Below are 14,730 nucleotides of genomic sequence, written 5' to 3' on the forward strand. Positions count from 1 at the left end.
CATCAAGGTCACTATCTGAATCTGGAACAGAGAATGCAAAATTGTTCCAGTCAGCAACTTCAGGAGTAAGATGGGCACCAGGATCCACGCCAAATTTTTGAAGAAGGAGGTTGGAAGACCTAACTTCTTTCCTTGCAACACCCATTGCCATCTGCTCAACCATGGCCCTAACATCACCCTGTAGGGTAGCCAGTCGATGCATATTTTCAACCATTTGAACATAGGTAGAAGCAGGAATCATGTTAGCCATTTGCTGTTCCTGTGAATCTAATCTCTCATGTAGCACCGTATTTTCTTCATTAAGAAAAAGAATTCTGCGATTAGCAGCATCTAAATCAGCTTGAAGACGAGCAATGTCCTCAGTATACTCATTGTGAGAGATGATTCGTTTCTTTAAGTCCTCCTCCTCTTCATGTTGTTTGACAATGGCAGCCACCGCAAGATCTGCAAAGGCACATACTTATTTGAGCTGAGCTTCAATATTGGAAGTGGTAACCTACCCAGTGCTACGTATGGCTTCAGTCATACTATTAGCAATAGCGATGTGAATGGTGGCCTGTAGATCAGGTGTAACCTCGGCCAGTGTCTTATAGACAGCCAGGGTGGAGATGTCAGCCACCTCATCAGCATTAAATTTAACATAGCTGGTTGAGGGGTGGTCAGAATCAGCTAACACAGAACTACCTCTGCGGGGTGGTGGAGGTGGAAGGTCAGAATCTGACTCGTCACCATGATCACCATCATTTTTACCTTCACCCGAAGGTTTAGAACCACTAGTATTCTTGTCAGCATCATGAACAGCATCATCAGTGAGATCCACTGGTTTATCTTTGGTACCAGTTACATTATCATGAGTGACTGGTTCATCCTTACCAGTACCTTTATCAGCATCACCATCAGAAGAAAAAGATGATGAGGAAGAAGCTGATGAATCAGAAGGTACTGGTGAATCAGGAATATTCTGCAAAACATATTTACTAGTAGAGGGATCTCTGATGAACTTGAGAGGCCTCCATGTACCAGGCCATGGAGAAGCAGCTGGAGCCATGCCAAAAAAATGATAATATGGCTACTCGTTGATCTGTTCTAAAGTAGCCAACCTCTCATAAACTTCTTCTCTAGCTGGTCGATCAAGCTGAGACAATAGTTCAGTCAGCTCTTCGTGAGGCAATTTGCTGGCTGAGACTATGGCAGTTTGAGGATCAATAGTTAGCTGATCTATCAGTAGAGCAATTCTGGGAGTAATAGACGCTCCCCGATAGATGAAGTTAGGAACAACTTCATCAGGATCTGGAACCTGGCACACATAAGGTTTCTTCTCAGCAGAAACAGTAGCCTGAGAAGAGTCAGTAGTGGCCGAAACAGAGGTACCAGCATCCATAATGGGTTCCGTAGAACCAGTAGCAGCGGTAGGTAACTGTGCAATAGGTGAAGAAGCAGCATCTTCAGTAGTAGCATCAGTATCCACCGTTGGCTCTGTGGGAACATAGCCAACATAGCCAGCATTAACAAAATCAAGACCCTCCAGAACAGTATTACACTGTGAACCAGAATCTGATGGAAAAGTAGCACTTTTACCAGCATCCAGGATAACATCAGATGGAAAAGTAGCACTTGTACCAGCTTCCATGATAACATCAGATGGAAAAGTAGCACAAGTACTAGCATCCACAATAACATTTTGTGCATCGGTAGTAGCAGCAGACGCAATGTCACCCTTTGGTTCAGTGACAGGTTCATCAAGTAGAACATCCTTGACAATATTGTCAATTACCTTTTTAAGAACAGGAGGATCCACTATGATTTCATCTTCCACTTCAGGTGTAGTAGTGGAAGCAGCAATACTGGGAGCAGTATCACCAGCAGCTGTAGAAGCAACAGTACTAGCATCAGCACCACCAGTAGGAGAAACAGTAGCACCAATACCAGTAGCAGAGGTAGCAATCAGCTCAGTAGGAATAATATCATCTTTAACTTGCTCCCCCTCTGCCTGTTCATCTACCCTGCGAAGAACTGAAACAATAGAACATTTTATGTTAACAACTGTAGAACCAAATAAATTTGACTCACAATCGCATCTGTTGTTGGTCTCTGGGGACTGACTGGTGATTTGGTCAGCCCTTCGAATGAGACAGAATAAGGTGTCTGTAAGTACAGCTGTGACTCTGCTGACTCATTGGCGACACATGTTGACCCAGATAGTGTAAGAGTTCTGGCTGGTAATGATGTAGGAGTGAGACTCTTATCATGATCCAAGTAACATAATGGCTGTGCAGTATCCTGAGCTGGTTCAACACGATGAGGACCCAGCTCAAGTTTGTTTTGGGGGTCAGGTATGTGCTCTGCTGATTGTACTGGCAGCAGAGGATATACCATTAAGTTCAATTTTGAAAAATGTGGAAGTGTCTAGCTAGAAGAGTATGGGTTGCTACTCTTCTTAACACTAGTTTTAAAACCAGTCAGCTTGGGAGCCAGGGTTATACCTTGAACTCCACATTCATTTTTCAAGTCAGCAGATAAAAGATTTTTAATTATGTTAGAATTTTCTGCTGTTTGGTCTAGAAACGCATCAGGTTCCATAGCCACATCCTTTGCAGGAGCAGCAGTTGAGACTGGTGCAATTTCCCCTGTGGTGAGCCTGGAGCCAGCTTTTGCTCGTTTGGATTTGCCTGTTACCAAGAAATAGTTAAGCAATGGATTCTAATACTAGAAGTGGATAGTCAGTATATAAGACTAGGGCTGTTCTTTATGATCAGAGAGCACTAGATTCTGATACAACTACTGCTTTACCAGTATGTGATACGGTGGCTGTACTAGTTGAGGTAGCTGGCTTCTTCCTTTTTACAGCTGGCTTTCGCTGAGGTCCCTCCCCCTCAGCTGGTGCAGCACCAGAGGCAGCCGGTTGGTTCACTCCACCTCGAGCAGCAAGATACTCAAGCATGCCTGGTGTCAGGACATTATATGGAGTAGCAGGAGCATCTTTTGGCATTCCCCCTTATTTTGGTCGCAGGTCGAATGATTCATCAGTAATCTGCTGGTAAGCTTCACCCAGCTCATTTTCAAAAACAAGGCTCAAAAACCTTGGAAAGGGGATTAAGTGTGTTTTTTTAGGTGCAAGCACCATTTCCCTTAGCCTTAAATAAATTTCACCAGCATAATCAATATTTTGATTGAACAGCATCCCATGACCAATCTTCAGCTCAAAATTTGAGCACTGATCAAAGCTCTCGGACTTCTGACTGATGCAATGAGTCAGTAAGCCAAAGAAATAGTTCCACAGAGGTGGCATCTGCCTCCTTAAGGGCGTATTAGCCACTGGTCCATCAAACCCTATAATCTCCAGTACCTCCCTTCTAAACTCATCACTGGTTGGTGAATTAACGAACGGACCAATGGGTAATTGGAGAGCACGTCAGATGGCATCAACAGTGATGGAGCAGGCTAGGGTTTCAGTCACCATGCCACGAATACATGGAACATTCTGTTGAGTGGTGGTCGTGGTGGCAGTATACCAAAATCTGGCCAAACAAGCCGGATAAAGTCCAGAAGGTACGCCGGTAATAGCTCGAGCCAGTGGTGATTGTCGTATGTAATCGATAAGCGCATCATAACCCAAGTTGGCTTTGGTTTTGGGAATTGAAAGGGCATGAGCAGCATTGCCTCTTGATAGGCGAATGGAAGAGTGTTCTGGTGCATTTGCAGCCCTAACAAGGCTTGGGTACAGGTTGAACAGAGGGCCCTGCACCACTTGTTCTTTGATGACTGGTGGTGGTTATTGTTTCGGTTGTTGTGGTGCTACCGGTTGTTGTTGCTGTGGTTGTTGTTCCTCTGGCTGGTTTGTAGCAGGTGGTGATTGATGTTATTGTTGTTCTGCCATTGATGATTTCATAGAAGATGGATGTATGAATTGATTTGAAGATTTGGGGATTTTTAGAGAGAAGAGTGTGAATTTGAAAACTGAATAACCGAAGGTTATTAAGGAAGATAAAATACTCTTTTAACCGTTGTGATTGGGTGAAAAAGGCAGGAGAGAGAAAATGACAACTGCCATTAGCAGGCGCATGGGCAGATGTGACAGACTGGCACACTCGAGGGGACACAGACTGATGAATTGACGTATATACGGCTTGAACACTCATACCTCCCATTCAACATTAAATGCAGCAGGTTTTAATTTTAAAAAAAATTTAAAAACCACAAAATAAGTTTTGTATTAAATACAAAATACTTTGTTACATTTAATATGTCATGAATTTAATTTAAATCATTGGAAGTAAATGAGTTTCAGATTTAAGGAATCATTTAATTTTGTGAGCTATTTATTATTTCAATTAAAAACATTTTGAGTAACCAAAATATAAAAGACCTTGTTGTGCTGAGTGTTTTACATGTAGGCAGTAGGTTAACAAAAATGGATTACTGGTTTGCCCTACATGTTGTAGAGCCAGCACACCAACAACAATTGTCTTTTATTTAAAGTTCAAGCATACCCAGCTCAGAGATGAGATAGTTAAAACGTTTCTCATCTAAGGGCTTTGTGAATAGATCTGCTAACTGCTGGTCTGTTGAAATAAAATGTAGCTCCACATTTCCTTTTTGAACATGATCCCTTATGAAATGATATCGAACGTCAATGTGCTTTGTTCTTGAATGCATCATAGGATTGTTGGTGATAGCTATTGCACTTGTGTTGTCACAGTAGATTGGAGTCTTTGTAACATGAACACCATAGTCTTTCAGCTGGCTTTGCATCCACAGTACTTGAGTAGTACAACTATCAGCAGAAACGTATTCTGCCTCAGCAGTAGATGTGGACACAGTATTTTGCTTTTTGCTCATCCAGTTGACTAGCCTACCACCCAGTAACTGGCAACCACCAGTAGTACTTTTCCTGTCTATTTTACACCCTGCAAAATCAGCATCTGAATACCCAATTAGCTCAAAATCCTGGTCTTTGGGATACCAAAGACCACGTTTAGCAGTAGCTTTCATATACCTAAATATCCTTTTTACTGCTAGCAAGTGTGACTCTTTAGGATCAGCTTGATATCTGGCACAGAGACATGTGGCAAACATAATATCTGGTCTGCTGGCTGTGAGATAAAGTAGGGATCCAATCATACCTCTATATTCAGTGATATTGACTGGTTCACCATTGGAATTAGCCTCTATTTTAATAGTTGCTGCCATTGGAGTCCCTATATCTTTTAAACAGGTCAGACCAAATTTCTTTAGCATATCTTTGATATATTTATCCTGACTTATAAAAAGTCCATCATCAAGTTGTTTAATTTGCAATCCCAAAAAGTATTGCAAGTTTCTTTGTAAGCTCATTTCATATGTCTTTGACATAAGTTTTGAAAAATCTTGACAATGTTTCTCATTTTTAGATTCATAAATAATATCATCCACATATATCTGTACCAGTAAGAGATCACCATCTGTCTCTTTTGAGAACAGAGTGGTGTCAATTGTTCCAACTTTAAAACCTATACCAGTGAGATACACATGAAGTGTCTCATACCATGCTCTTGGAGCCTGTTTGAGGCCATAAAGAGCTTTGTCTAGCTTGTAGACATGGTCTGGATATTTACTGCTTAAAAAATAGGAGGCTGTTTGACATAAACTTCTTCTTGCAGCTTCCCATTTAGAAATGCAGATTTAACATCCATCTGGAATACCCTAAAGTTCATCTTAGCAGCATACGCCAAGAACAGTCTGATAGCTTCTATCCTAGCCACTGGAGCATAAGTCTCTCCATAATCCATCCTTCTTCCTGTTTGAAACCTTGAGTGACCAATCTAGCTTTGTTTCTGATCACAATCCCATCTTCATCCATCTTGTTCTTGAAGACCCACTTGGTACCAATGATTTCTTAGTTTCATCATCAGGTTTAGGTACCAATGTCCAAACCTTATTCCTATCAAACTGGGAGATCTCTTCTTACATAGCTCCTGCCCAGCTTGGATCTTTGATTGCTTCATCAGGACATTTAGGTTCAATGGTAGACACAAAATTTACATGCATACAGAAATTGCTGGTTGCATGCCTTTTTGTTTTAACACCACTAGCCAGATTACCAATGACTTGCTCAATTGGATGCTCTTTTGTCCATCTAGTGTTATGAACAGATGAGCTTGTCGTGGAACACACATCATCTTGATCATCAGCTGGTTCAAAGGTATGAGCAGCAATTGGAGACAGCTGTTCAGTATTATTGTAACCAGTACCAGCTTGTGATACTTCAGAACTAGTAGACCTATGCTTAAGTTGTAGGACTTCAGTAGAGCCAGTAGGTCCACTTGGTTTACACACAGATGGAACAGAGTGTTCCATCTCATCATCAGAGAACCCAACAACATGGATTGGAGAGGGATTTGCAGCTGGTTCCTCTTCATCATCGAGACCTTGCTGAGTAGGCTCTTCAAACAATAACTCTTCATCTTCTTGACTGGAAGATGAGGCTGGGGAAGTTTCATCAAATGTAACATTAATCGATTCTTCAAAACAACCCCTTCTTTTATGGAAAACCCTATATGCCTTTGACATGTTGGAATATCCCAAGAATATACCTTCATCAGCCTTAGCATCAAACTTGCCCAACTGATCCCTATTGTTTAGAATAAAACAGGGAGTGCCAAATACATGAAGAAATGAGATTGAGGGTTTTCTTCCTTTGAGAACTTCATAAGCAGTTTTCTGATGTCTTTTCACAATTAGAGATCTATTCTGGGTAAAACATGCAGTGTTCACAGCCTCTGCCTAATATGAATTTTTCAGCCCAGACTCAGCTAACATAAATCTTGCTGCTTCAATGAGAGTTCTGTTTCTTCTCTCTGCAACACCATTTTGTTGAGGAGTTCTCACAGCAGAAAACTTCTTTGAAATACGTTTGTCAGCACAAAATTCTTCTAATGTAGCATTTCTGAATTCTGTACCATGATTACTTCTTAGCTGTTTCACCAGTTACCCATTTAAAAGCTCCATTCTTTTGATAAAATTGATAATTTCATCAGCAGCTTCACTCTTTTGCTTCAAAAAGAATACCTAGGTATATCTGGAATATTCATCAACAATAACCAGTGTATACTTCTTCCCACTCCAACTGACCACATTAAGAGGACCAAAAAGATCCATTTGAAGTAAATGAAATGGTTTCTCAACAGATGAGATTTGCTTTGATTTGAATGAGGCATGGTGATGTTTTCCTTTTTCATAACCAGGACACAGTCTGTCCTTTACATAAGACATGGTGGGTAGCCCAGACACCAAATTTCTAATGGATAATTTATGAATATCTTTGAAGTTGAGATGTGAGAGTCTCTTGTGCCATAACCATTTCAGGTTGTCTGCTGCCTTCGAATAGAAACAAGTATCAGTTGTTGTGACTGCTCTGTTCATGTCAATTTGATACATGTTTTCATGACGTTTTACAGTCAGCAGTGGCTTCCCTGTCTTATCAAAAATAGTGCCAATTTTCTTTCTGAATTGGACTATCTTGTTCTTGCTTGTCAGTTGGCTTATGTTGAGTAAATTATGTTTAAGCCCAACTACATATGCAATATTTGAGAATGTGACATTCCCATTAGTCAAAGTACCAAAACCCTTTGTGTAACCCAACGAATTATCTCCATACGAAACAACTGGACCATCTTTTTCTTGATAGTCCATTAGCAGGGACTTACATCCGGTCATATGTCTCGAACATCCACTATCGAGATACCAGATTTGCTTATTTTGAATGCCCTACACAGTAGCTAAGAGATTAGTTCTTTTTGGGAACCCATCCAAGGATGGGTTCTGGAAGGGTCATCTTTGATGATCTCTTCCTGTCTGCTGGTTTGCTTGAAGAAGCATCAGCAGATGGGGTAGGGTAAAATAACACCGGTTGGCTAAGTGAAACTTGCTGCCACATTTGTAGCATTTTCTCACATTTGGTATCGGTGATGGGTCATACACATTGTAAAGGGGATCGAGGCGATGTTTGGTTACTGCCTCAATAAGCTGGTCAAGTTTGACTGTCATAATCTCAGTGATAGACAGCTCTTCATTCGAGTCCACTTTTGCTTTTCCCTTATGGGCAGCTTTCTTCTTGGAACCAGTACCATAGTCATGACATATTGCTTTGCCTTTATCATTTGACGAGCCAGCGTGGGAAGTTACTGGCTTGTCTACTGAAGCTGATGAACTAGAAGATGTTTTTCCTGCTGCCTTGGACTTGCCAGTATTATGTTTGACTGGCTTGTCTGCAGCTACTGGTTGACTAGTAAGTTTGTCATCAGCTGGCTCAACACAATTGGAACTCGAACACGAAGGGGAATCAGTAGATTTAACTTTTCTAAGATTATTTTCAGTGATTTCCCTTTTGATACGTCTTTCTTTTGGAGTCATGTAGTAGATGCTTGAGGGGTCAGTAGTCTCATCAATTGAGGTACTGGCTTCTCTTACTCTAACCTCATCGTCCAAAATCTCTTTCATGGCAGGTGGTGGGGACATAGTAGCAGGTCTAACAAATTTATTTGTCAAGACCTTTTTACCTTTAACTATCTTGGCAAAAGGATTTAGCAAGACAGCTTCAGGATCTGTTTCAAAAATTGGGTCCATGAAAGTAACCTCTGCAATAGCAGCAGCAGCAGCATAGTCACCAGCAAAGAAAGCTTTAACTTGGGCAGGCACCTGCTCGTTAACACACTTTGCTGTGCGTTGAGCAGATGTACACCATGAAGCGACAACCTTTTTAAGATTATCCATGTAGTGACCCGAACTTTTCCATGTTTATATATATTAATTGAGATTGATGTTTACATGATTAAATGTTTCCAACATGTTAAGCAATCAAACTTGTTAAGACTTGATTAATTGAAATAGGTTTCATATAGACAATTGACCACCCAAGTTGACCGGTGATTCACGAACGTTAAAACTTGTAAAAAACTATATGATGACATATATATGGTTATATATATAGTTAACATGATATTATGATAAGTAAACATATCATTAATTATATTAACAATGAACTACATATGTAAAAACAAGACTACTAACTTAATGATTTTGAAACGAGACATATATGTAACGTTTATCGTTGTAACGACATTTAATGTATATATATCATATTAAGAGATATTCTTACATCATAATATCATGATAATATAATAATTTAAAATCTCTTTTGTTATTATAAACATTGGGTTAACAACATTTAACAAGATCGTTAACCTAAAGGTTTCAAAACAACACTTACATGTAACGACTAACGATGACTTAACGACTCAGTTAAAATATATATACATGTAGTGTTTTAATATGTATTTATACACTTTTGAAAGACTTCAATACACTTATCAAAATACTTCTACTTAACAAAAATGCTTACAATTACATTCTCGTTCAGTTTCATCAACAATTCTACTCGTATGCACCCGTATTCGTACTCGTACAATACACAGCTTTTAGATGTATGTACTATTGGTATATACACTCCAATGATCAGCTCTTAGCAGCCCATGTGAGTCACCTAACACATGTGGGAACCATCATTTGGCAACTAGCATGAAATATCTCATAAGATTACAAAAATATGAGTAATCATTCATGACTTATTTACATGAAAACAAAATTACATATCCTTTATATCTAATCCATACACCAACGACCAAAAACACCTACAAACACTTTCATTCTTCAATTTTCTTCATCTAATTGAACTCTCTCAAGTTCTATCTTCAAGTTCTAAGTGTTCTTCATAAATTCCAAAAGTTCTAGTTTCATAAAATCAAGAATACTTTCAAGTTTGCTAGCTCACTTCCAATCTTGTAAGGTGATCATCCAACCTCAAGAAATCTTTGTTTCTTACAGTAGGTTATCATTCTAATACAAGGTAATAATCATATTCAAACTTTGGTTCAATTTCTATAACTATAACAATCTTATTTCAAGTGATGATCTTACTTGAACTTGTTTTCGTGTCATGATTTTGCTTCAAGAACTTTGAGCCATCCAAGGATCCATTGAAGCTAGATCCATTTTTCTCTTTTCCAGTAGGTTCATCCAAGGAACTTAAGGTAGTAATGATGTTCATAACATCATTCGATTCATACATATAAAGCTATCTTATTCGAAGGTTTAAACTTGTAATCACTAGAACATAGTTTAGTTAACTCTAAAATTGTTCGCAAACAAAAGTTAATCCTTCTAACTTGACTTTTAAAATCAACTAAACACATGTTCTATATCTATATTATATGCTAACTTAATGATTTAAAACCTGGAAACACGAAAAACACCGTAAAACCGGATTTACGCCGTCGTAGTAACACCGCGGGCTGTTTTGGGTTAGTTAATTAAAAACTATGATAAACTTTGATTTAAAAGTTGTTATTCTGAGAAAATGATTTTTATTATGAACATGAAACTATATCCAAAAATTATGGTTAAACTCAAAGTGGAAGTATGTTTTCTAAAATGGTCATCTAGACGTCGTTCTTTCGACTGAAATGACTACCTTTACAAAAACGACTTGTAACTTATTTTTCCGACTAGAAACCTATACTTTTTTTGTTTAGATTCATAAAATAGAGTTCAATATGAAACCATTGCAATTTGATTCACTCAAAACGGATTTAAAATGAAGAAGTTATGGGTAAAACAAGATTGGATAATTTTTCTCATTTTAGCTACGTGAAAATTGGTAACAAATCTATTCCAACCATAACTTAATCAACTTGTATTATATATTATGTAATCTTGAGATACCATAGACACGTATACAATGTTTCGACCTATCATGTTGACACATCTATATATATTTCGGAACAACCATAGACACTCTATATGTGAATGTTGGAGTTAGCTATACAGGGTTGAGGTTGATTCCAAAATATATATAGTTTGAGTTGTGATCAATACTGAGATACGTATACACTGGGTCGTGGATTGATTCAAGATAATATTTATCGATTTATTTCTGTACATCTAACTGTGGACAACTAGTTGTAGGTTACTAACGAGGACAGCTGACTTAATAAACTTAAAACATCAAAATATATTAAAAGTGTTGTAAATATATTTTGAACATACTTTGATATATATGTATATATTGTTATAGGTTCGTGAATCAACCAGTGGCCAAGTCTTACTTCCCGACGAAGTAAAAATCTGTGAAAGTGAGTTATAGTCCCACTTTTAAAATCTAATATTTTTGGGATGAGAATACATGCAGGTTTTATAAATGATTTACAAAATAGACACAAGTACGTGAAACTACATTCTATGGTTGAATTATCGAAATCGAATATGCCCCTTTTTATTAAGTCTGGTAATCTAAGAATTAGGGAACAGACACCCTAATTGACGCGAATCCTAAAGATAGATCTATTGGGCCTAACAAACCCCATCCAAAGTACCGGATGCTTTAGTACTTCGAAATTTATATCATATCCGAAGGGTGTCCCGGAATGATGGGGATATTCTTATATATGCATCTTGTTATTGTCGGTTACCAGGTGTTCACCATATGAATGATTTTTATCTCTATGTATGGGATGTGCATTGAAATATGAAATCTTGTGGTCTATTGTTACGATTTGATATATATAGGTTAAACCTATAACTCACCAACATTTTTGTTGACGTTTTAAGCATGTTTATTCTCAGGTGATTATTAAGAGCTTCCGCTGTCGCATACTTAAATAAGGACAAGATTTGGAGTCCATGCTTGTATGATATTGTGTAAAAACTGCATTCAAGAAACTTATTTTGTTGTAACATATTTGTATTGTAAACCATTATGTAATGGTCGTGTGTAAACAGGATATTTTAGATTATCATTATTTGATAATCTACGTAAAGCTTTTTAAACCTTTATTGATGAAATAAAGGTTATGGTTTGTTTAAAAATGAATGCAGTCTTTGAAAAACGTCTCATATAGAGGTCAAAACCTCGCAACGAAATCAATTAATATGGAACGTTTTTAATCAATAAGAACGGGACATTTCAGTTGGTATCAGAGCGTTGGTCTTAGAGAACCAGAAAATTTGCATTAGTGTGTCTTATCGAGTTTGTTAGGATGCATTAGTGAGTCTGGACTTCGACCGTGTTTTCTTTAAAAATGATTGCTTAACATTTTTGTTGGAAACTATATATTTTTAACATATGAATATTATGTGATATATTAATCTCTTAACGTGTTTGATATTATGTGATAGATGTCTACCTCTAGAACAAGTCCCATTGACTCACCTAATAATAATGAAGAGTCAAATGTAAATTGGAATGATTTGTGGACTGATTCACAAGTTCCCGAAGAGGAACCGGAAGAAGAGTCGGAACCGGAAGAAGAATCGGAACCGGAAGAAGAATCGGAACCGGATGAAGAAATAGAACCGGTGGGGGAAATAATAAAACGGTTAAGTAAAAGAAAATCCTCAACCAACCGACCAAAGTTAATTATGGTCAATGGTGTTTCCGCCAAGGAAGCAAAATATTGGGAGGATTACCAATTCTCCGATGAATCGGATTCCGACGAGAATTCCGATGATGTTATAGAAATTACCCCAACTGAATTTAAAAAGGCGAAAGAAAATAATAAGGGAAAGGGCATAAAAATAGAGAAATCTAATTCCAACCCCGATGAACTTTATATGTATCGTCAACCCCCGAAGTCCTTAAGTTGTAACAATGACCCGGGAACCTCTAAACCACCAGGTTTTTCTAAACCAATGTGGACAACGACGGCTCGTATTAGGGGAACATCATATATCCCTAGAAACTTGGCAAAACGAACCAAAACCGAAGAAGAAGAAATGAGCGAGTCGGAATAAGATAGTTGTATTTGTGTGGTGTAATATATGGAATATAGTGTTCTTATGCTTTATGATATATGTAAAAATTGCTTGTATTAATAAGTATTTTTTTTATGAATCTAACTCTTGTCTATTTTACAGTTTAAAAACACAAAATGGATAGACAACCCAATATTTTAAGAGACCTACCCGGAGACATGATTGATGAAATCTTGTCTAGAGTCGGCCAGAATTCTTCGGCACAACTATTTAAGGCGAGATCAGTTTGTAAGACATTCGAAGAACGTTCCAAGAATGTCTTGGTTTATAAGAGACTTTCGTTTGAAAGATGGGGGATATCACATTGGGAAACCCATAAGTTACGATGTGTTTACTTTGACGCATATATTGCGGGGAACCCAAATGCTATTTTACGCAACGGGTTAAGAAATTATTTTGACTCAATATATCCGAATATTGGACTTCGTGATTTAGAAAAAGCGGCTAACATGCAACATAAAGAAGCATGTTATGCTTACGGATTAGTAATGTTCGCTTCTCACCAAAGTGAGAACAAGAACATCGGGCTACAACTATTAAACAAAACGTTTCCACAAGTGACAGAGTCGGTAATTGGGGTAAGAAATGAGGTTTTTAGATTATTACGGGACTGTTGGACATTACGTAACCCTCGTCCCTTTGATGACGTTACAACACGCTGTCTTATCAACGACCATAACGGTTATGTTGCACAAGACCAAGGATGGGAAGTAGTCCTAGTAAAACCAGAATGCATGACTTGTTTCTGGACGTATGAATTACGTGTCTTTATTGCCTTTGCTGAACGACTTGTGTACTAGCTAGAATTGTCTTCACAACTATCTTGTATCAAAGTTATTGTGTGCTATATTTCATGCTTTATGTAAAATAAGCGGTATTGTAAGTTTGTAAAATATTGTATAAAAGTTTGAACGCGAAATATTATTATAATCAGTTTTTCATATAGAATTGTAGTAGTTGAATTGTATATTAGCTACTAAGTATGAACTTAACGGGTAGGTACTACCCGAATTTAAACTTATAAAACGCTAATATGAAGAAAAAGCTTTTATAAATGAGTTCATATTATGCTACGAAATACTATTAACTACTCTTAATATTCTGTATGATTAACTTGTTCCATTTAACTATTTTGAAGGAAATGGCACCGACTACTCGACACACCGTGAATATGAATGAAGAGGAATTCCGTACTTTTCTAGCTTCAAACATAGCCGCAGTACAGGCTGCGCTACATACCAACAATAACCTTGGATCTAGCAGTACAGGAAATCGTGTAGGATGCACCTACAAAGAATTCACTGCCTGCAAACCTTTGGAATTTGATGGAACCGAAGGACCGATCGGATTGAAACGGTGGACCGAGAAGGTCGAATCGGTGTTTGCCATAAGTAAGTGTACTGAAGAGGACAAAGTGAAGTACGCTACGCATACCTTCACAGGTTCTGCGTTAACATGGTGGAATACCTATCTAGAGCAAGTGGGACAAGATGATGCGTACGCACTACCGTGGTCAGCATTCAAGCACTTGATGAACGAGAAGTACCGTCCCAGAACCGAGGTCAATAAGCTCAAGACAGAACTTAGAGGGTTACGAACCCAAGGATTTGATATTACCACGTACTAAAGACGATTCACAGAATTGTGCCTATTGTGTCCGGGAGCATTCGAAGATGAGGAAGAGAAGATCGACGCGTTTGTGAAAGGATTACCGGAAAGAATCCAAGAAGATATAAGTTCACACGAGCCCGCCTCCATACAACAGGCATGTAGAATGGCTCACAAACTAGTGAACCAGATTGAAGAAAGAATTAAAGAACAGACTGCTGAAGAGGCCAATGTGAAGCAAGTCAAAAGAAAGTGGGAGGAAAACGGTGATAAGAA

Source organism: Rutidosis leptorrhynchoides, chromosome 11, assembly GCF_046630445.1.
Source record: "Rutidosis leptorrhynchoides isolate AG116_Rl617_1_P2 chromosome 11, CSIRO_AGI_Rlap_v1, whole genome shotgun sequence".
Lineage (NCBI taxonomy): Eukaryota > Viridiplantae > Streptophyta > Magnoliopsida > Asterales > Asteraceae > Rutidosis > Rutidosis leptorrhynchoides.